This window comes from Carlito syrichta, unplaced genomic scaffold, assembly GCF_000164805.1.
Source record: "Carlito syrichta isolate Samal-C Ts95f unplaced genomic scaffold, Tarsius_syrichta-2.0.1 Scaffold142856, whole genome shotgun sequence".
In the NCBI taxonomy this organism is placed as follows: Eukaryota; Metazoa; Chordata; class Mammalia; order Primates; family Tarsiidae; genus Carlito; species Carlito syrichta.
The window spans coordinates 299,581-306,846 of NW_007086952.1; the positions used below are offsets into that span (position 1 = coordinate 299,581).

At 45.5% G+C, this 7,266-nt stretch overlaps 1 long non-coding RNA gene across 1 annotated transcript in view; it reads left to right on the forward strand.

The window, feature by feature from the left end:
• LOC110594807 overlaps positions 1-3,623 on the forward strand; it is a 28,210-nt gene extending 24,587 nt beyond the window's left edge. The window contains exon 2 of the long non-coding RNA XR_002481470.1: positions 3,355-3,623. This is a non-coding gene — a long non-coding RNA (uncharacterized LOC110594807). The remainder of the gene's footprint in view (positions 1-3,354) is intronic.
• The last annotated feature ends 3,643 nt before the right edge of the window (positions 3,624-7,266 follow it).

Genomic DNA, 7,266 nt, shown 5'->3' on the forward strand with positions numbered 1-7,266 from the left:
CCCGCGGGCTCAGGCAATCCACTCACCTCAGCCTCCCAAAGTGCTGGAATTACAGGCTGAGCCACCAAGCCCGGCCAATTTTTTGATTTTCTGTAGAGACAAGGTCTCACTATGTTGCCCAGGCTGGTCTCGAACTCCTGGGCTCAAGCAATCCTTCCCCTACATCCTCCCAAGGGTTGGGATTATAGGAGCGAGTCACTAAACCCAGACAATACATGAGTTTATTTCTGGACTCTCAACTCTATTCCATTGATTGAGACATCTATCTTTGTGCCAGTAACACAGTTTTGATTGCTGTAGCTTTGTAGTGAATTTTGAAATTGTGAGGTATGAGTCCTTCCACTTTGGTTTTCTCTTTTTGAAATTGTTTTTATTTTATTTTTTTTGAGTTGGGATCTCACTCCGTTGCCCAGGCTGGAGTACAGTGGCACACTCATGCCACCCCAGCGTTGACCTGCTGGGCTCTGGCGATCCTTCTGCCTCAGTGTTCCAAGTAGCTGGAACTACAGGTGTGTGCTACCACACCCAGCTAATTTTTTATTTTTTGTTGTAGAGACGAGGTCTCGCCAAGTTGACCGGGCTGGTCTCAAACCTGCAGGCTGAGGCAATCCACTCGCCTGTTTCCCAAAGTGCTGGGATTACAGGCTGGGATTATGAGCCCGCCCTGATATTGTTTTGATGGACTAAATTTTAACAACTGAAATTGATTACTTCTGGTATGTAACTGATATTTCTTTTTTTTTTAGTTGAAGTCTCATTCTGTCACCCTGGCTGAAGTGTAGTAGCATGCTGACGGCCACCGCAGCCTCATCCTACCGGGCTCAGGCAATCCTTCCACCTCAGCCTTCCAAGTAGCTGGAACTACAGGCACACGCCACCATACCCAGCTAAGTTTTTGATTAATTATAGAGATGAGGTTTCACCAAGTTTCCCAAGCTGGTCTCGAACCCATGGGTTCAGACAATCCTCTCATCTCAGCCTCTCAAAGTCCTGGGATTACAGGCGTAAGTCACTGCACCTGGCTCTGTAACTGATTTTTCATTAAGAGATGAGAATGTAGCCGGGAGTGGTAGGGCATGCCTGTAGTTCCAGCTACTTGGAAGGCTGAGGCAGAAGGATCGCCGGCGCCCAGCAGGTTGAGGCTGTGGTGGCCGGGAGTGGCCATTGCACTCCAGTCTGAGTGACAGAGTGAGACTCCAACTCAAAAAAAAAAAAAGAGATGAGAATGACAGAACAGTTAAATATAGTAATTAGAAAAAATAAGCCGGGCTTGGTGGCTCAGCCTGTAATCCCTTGCCTTTGGGAGGCTGAGGTGAGTGGATTGCCTGAGCCCGTGGGTTCGAGACCCGCCTGGGCAGCGAGACCTCATCTCTACAATAAATAAAAAAATCAGCTGGGCGTGGTAGCGCATGCCTGTAATTCTGGCTACTTGGAAGGCTGAGGCGGAAGGATCGCCGGAGCCCAGCAGGTCGAGGTTGTGGTGGCTGGAGCGGCCACTGCACTCTAGTCTGGGCCACAGAGTGAGACTCCCACTCAAAAAAAAAAAGAAAAAGAAAAAAGAAAACCATTTTATATTCATAGCTAATGTATTAAAACTATACAATAAATTAGGTATAAGTACTATGAATTTGAAGAAATCTTAGAGAAGACTTGTTATAGGCTGACTGAGTTCTTATGCTCCCTGCCCAGAAAAAACAAAACTGACAGCAGCTATTATAGTAGAGAAAGAGTTTAATATTGCAAATACCTGAGCAAGGAAAATGAAAGATATTTCCCAAATCCACCTCTGCAAGAATTTTAGGCTAGAGTTTTTTAAGGAATAATTTGACAGGAAGGGGGCTAGGGAATGGGCACTGCTGATTGGTTGGGGATGAAGCCATGGGGGTATCAAAACTGTCTATGTGTGGAGCCAGTTCCTGAGAGGGTGGTCACAGAATTGTCACAGGTTGCAAGTCACAGGACTGGTGGAGTCAGCTCCTTGGTATGTGTCCCAAATCTGCTTGGGATCTCAGGTCTATCAAAGTGTAAAGTCTGAAAAACATCTCAAACACCATTCTTAGGTTTTACAACAGATGCTATCTATAAAACAAGCCTCCTGGCCATTGGCTATTGAACCCTGGACAGTAAGCCATTATAGAGGTAGTTTAAGAGGGCAGGGATGGTGGCTCATGCCTGTAATCCCAGCACTTTGGGAGGTCGAGGTGGGAGGATCACTTGAGCCCAGGATTTGGAGAACAGCCTGGACAACATAGTGAGACCTCATTTCTACAAAAAATAAAAAGACTGAACCAGGTATGGTGGTACGTGCCTGCCGTCCAGCTACTCAGGTGATGAGGGAGGGTCACTTGAGTCCAGGAGTTTGAAGCTGTAGTGAGCCATGATTAGGCCACTGCCTTCTAGTACAGGCAACAGAATGAGATCCCAACTAAAAAAAAAAAAAAAAAAAGATGAAGGTATATGGGAGATGGGGTCCCTGGAGATTAGAGCTGCTGGAGTCCTGCAGTCAAGTGCTTCTTAAATACATCTTGGTTTTTTCAACCCTTGGTATCTTTTTGATGTCACAGTGTTATTAAGAAAACACTGGCCAAGTGCAGTCGGTCATGCCTGTAATCTCAGCACTTTGGGAAGCCAAGGCGGCAGGATTGCTTAAGCCCAGGAATTCGAGACCAGCCTGGGCAATATAGTAAGACATCTTCTCTATTACACACACACACACACACACACACACACACACACACACACACACACACACACGAGGTCCAACAATTAAGTTCACGAACTCATCCTAGAAAAAGTGCTTCATACCTAATTGCCGATTATCACTACGGTCACTTTTGAATTATTCCCCTTGGGAAACTATACACCAACACCAGCACCTAGTCCACCTGTCAAAGCAATTTTGGAACTCTTTTCTAGAATGGTCATCAGAGACATCGTTGTATTTCCCTTGATGTCCTGAATGTCATCAAATGTCTTCCTTTCAATATTTCTTTTATCTTCAGGTAAAGAAAAAAGTCATTGGGGGCCAGAGTAGGCGAGTAGGGAGGGCATTCCAATACAGTTAATTGTATAGTGCTGTCAAGTTTGCAAACTTAATTGTCAGACTCCAACAAATAACGACGACAGTTCTGATGGCCACTCCAGAAAAAGGGTTCCAAAATTGCTTTGGCAGGTAGACTAGGTGCTGGCATCATTCCATAGATTCCAAAAGGAGTATAAGGTGACTGAAGCGATATTCAGCAACGAGGTATGTAGCATTTTTTTCTAGGATGGCTCACGAACCTAATTGTCAGATCTTGTATATACATACATATATACACAAACCAATAAACTTGTTTTGTCTTCCTTGTCTAGGAATATGACAAATCTGAAGACATATCTGAGGAGGTAGCTGTAGCTGGACAACGGTAAAGAGGTGCCTGTCCCCATGGAAGACTCAAGCCTGTCCAGCAGTGTTGATGTGGACAAAGGCTTTGCCATTGCCTTTGTCGTTCTTCTCTTTATATTCCTAATTGTAATGATTTTTCGGTGTGCCAGGTTGGTGAAGAATCCCTATGAGGCCAGCTCCACAACCACAGAACCATCTCTGAATTGAAGTATGATAAATCCTGGTAGACACCTCCTCACAGAAGATCTGAAATCTTTTATACAGACTTTCATGATCTGGACTTTATACCATTTTACCTCCCTATTTCTCAGCCTTCTTGCTCTTGTATTCAACAATGGGCACATGAGAGTGAGTTGAGAATAATAAAAGGAGTGAAATACAAGTCAGTTTGCACTATTCCTATTCAGAGAAATAATTACAAAAGTGGGACAGAGACAGGTTGCACTTATTGGCTAGACTAGGGCCATGGCTTTCATCTCTTTTTTTTTTTTTTTTTTTTTTTTTGAGTTGGAGTCTCATTCGGTCGCCCAGACTGGAGTGCAGTGGCCACTCCCGGCCACCACAACCTCGACATGCTGGGTTCCGCAATCCTTCCGCCTCAGCCTTCCGAGTAGCGGAATTACAGGCGCACGCTACCACGCCCGGCTAATTTTTTGATTTATTGTAGAGATGAGGTCTCGCTGCCCAGGCAGGTCTCGAACCCGCGGGCTCAGGCAATCCACTCACCTCAGCCTCCCAAAGCTGCGGGATTACAGGCTGAGCCACCAAGCCCAGCTGGCTTTCATTTCTTCAGAGTCTAATGTCCTTAGAATGGCACAGTGGGCCACAATTTTTCTATTTTTTAGATTAGAAAACATAGTTTATTTAAAAGTAAATTAGAGCGAGAGAGAGAAAGAGAAGATTCACCTCCCCAAGGCCAGGAAGTGGGCCAAAGCTAGGAAGCATAGCGACAGCTATAGCTCAAAAAGCACGTGGCCACACCAGAGTCTAGCAAAGCAATGGCAATGGGCCACAATTTTATGATGTAGTACACTATCATTATGCTTGGTAAGACCCATCTAAAACTTGAAGCTCACCTAGAGATGGCAGACTTGGATGACTTCTTCAGTTAAATAAATGTAAGGTCAGCAGTAACCAATTATCCTATGAGAAGACTCTAACAATACTTTTTTAGTGTGTGAGGTTTTGTAAAATCTCCTGCTGTTCTCAAGTGGGCAGAGCTCTGTGGTAAAGAAGACATAACTGGCCTTGGGTAAATCCTCTAATCTCTCTCAGCCCAAATTTCTTCATCTATAAAATAACATGCAGGGAGCTGAATGGGACCCTAAAAAAGATATCTTTATGTCTCAGCTCCAAGGCCCTATGAATGTAACCTTATTTGGGAAAAGGGTCTTTGCAGATGTAATTAAGACTCTCTCTGGCAGTGGCTCACACCTGTAATCCTAGCACTTTGGGAGGCCAAGATGAGAGGATTGTTTAAGTCCAGGAGTTTGAGACCAACCTAGGCAGCATAGCGAGACCTTGTCTCTACAAAAATAATGAAATTAGCCAGGCCTGGTGGCATGTGCCTGTAGTTCCAGCTATTTGGGAGGCTGAGGTGGAAGGATTGCCTAAGTCCAGAATGTTGAGGCCGCGGTAAGTCATGCCACTGCCCTCCCAGGCTGGGAGACAGAAAGAGACTCTGACTTAAAATAATAATAATAATAATGATGATGATGATGATGATGATAATAATCTCAAGGTAAACTCATCCTGGATTATCTAGTTGAGCCAAATGTTCTTATAAAAAATATAAGAGCTGGGTGCGGTGGCTCAGCCTGTAATCCCTTTGGGAGGCCAAGGCAAGTGAATTGCCTGAACCCAGGGGTTCGAGTCCAGCCTGGGCAACTTGGTGAGACCTTGTCTCTACAATAAATCAAAAAATTAGCTGGGCTTGGTGGCTCAGCCTGTAATCCCACGCCTTTGGGAGGCTGAGGTGAGTGGATTGCCTGAGTCTGTGGGTTTGAGACCCACCTGGGCAGGTGAGCCCTCATCTCTACAATAAATCAAAAAAACTAGCCAGGCGTGATAGTGTGCACCTGTAGTTCCAGCTACTTGGAAGGCTGAGGCGGAAGGATCACCAGAGCCCAGCAGGTCGAGGCTGCGGTGGCTGGGAGTGGCCACTGCCCTCCAGACTGGGCGACAGTGAGACTCCAACTCAAAAAAAAAAAAAAAAACGGAAAAAAGAAAAAATTAGCCGGGCATGGTAGCGCACACCTGTAGTTCCAGCTATTTGGAAGGCCAAGGCAGATAGATGCCCTGAGCCCAGCAGGTCAACGCTGGGGTGGCCATGAGTATGCCACTGCACTCTAGCCTGGGTAACAAAGTGAGACTCCAAGTCAAAAAAAAAAAAAATACAAGAGGTTGGGCATGATGGTTCACGCCTGTAATCCAGTACTTTAGGAGCAGAGGCAGGAGGAATTTTGAGACCATAAGTTCAAGACCAGCCTGAACCACACAGAAAGACCCTGTCTCTAAAACAAATTTAAAAATTAGCTGGGCATGGTGATGTGTGCCTGTAATCCCAGCTACTCGGGAGACTAAGGTGGGAGGATGGCTTGAGCCTAGGAGCCGGAGGCTGCAGTGAGCTATGATCATGCCATTGCACTCCAGCCTGGGTAACAAGAGTGAGACCTGTGTCAAAAAGAAGGAGGAGAACGAGAAAAAGAGAAATAGGGGGAGGAGGAGGAGGAGACACAGGATACAAAGAAAAAAACCAAGTGAAGGCAGAAGTGAATATTAGAATCATGAGCCACGAGCCAAAGAGTCTGCCTGTAATCACCAGAAGCTGGAAGAGGCAAGAAGGACACTCCCTAGAGTTTGTGGTAGCAGTGTGGCCTCAATGACACCTTGATTTTGGACTTCTGGTCTCCAGAACTGTGAGAGAATAAACTTCTGCTGTTATAAGCCTGTGATGTGGTAATTTGTGTGGCAGTTATGGGAAGTTAATGCAAAACACATGACTAATACATGATGCTGCTGATGATCATCATCATCAAAATGATCATCACAGGGATCTTTTAGAACAAAAAGGAAGAAAGTCATAGTCTCTGCTCTCCAAGATCTGAAGTTAGAGAAACTTGGTAGAGTGGGCTACGGGCCAATAGGCAGGAAAGTTTGTAAGGGAGTTCATCTAGACTGTTGACCAAGCCTCATCATGTGTTTGGCTGAAGAGGATTGGTTTTAGCACAGCAAGTGATGTGAATCAAAGCCCTCACACCCAGCCACACTGGACAAATATTTCAGGCAACAGTAACCCAGCATGGGAGTGTGAACTGAGAGACATAACCATGAAATCTAAATGTGGGGCATCACTTGGGCTGAAGTAGGACCTGGACCAGCAAACAGCCACTTCAGGGAGATGTATGTCCATGAGACCATGCTGGACCAGGCTTTAACAGCAATACCACGTGCGGAGACACAACTCCAGCCACACAATGTGAGCAGAGACTTGATAACTGTCTCTGTTCTTGACTCCTGGAAGTGAGGATGCCCCCTTTCTTAGCTTGAGTAAGCCCCCAGGATTCTTTGAAAATGGGGGTAGGTGAATCAAAGCTTCCAAAGGAGGTACTAGACTTGGCCTGCTCAGAACAGGATGCTGTATTGGTTAAACTGGAAGAAGGGGAGAGGTAGAGAGAGAGATGATTTGTATCTTTTTTACTTTTATTTTTTTTGACTTGGAGTCTCACTCTGTCACCCAGGCTGGAGTACAATGGCAAACTCACTGCCACCATAGCCTAAACCTGCAGGGTTCAGGTGATCCTTCCGCCTCAGCCTTCCAAGTAGCTAGAACTTCAGGCACGCACCACCATGTCCAGCTAATTTTTTTTTTTTTTTTT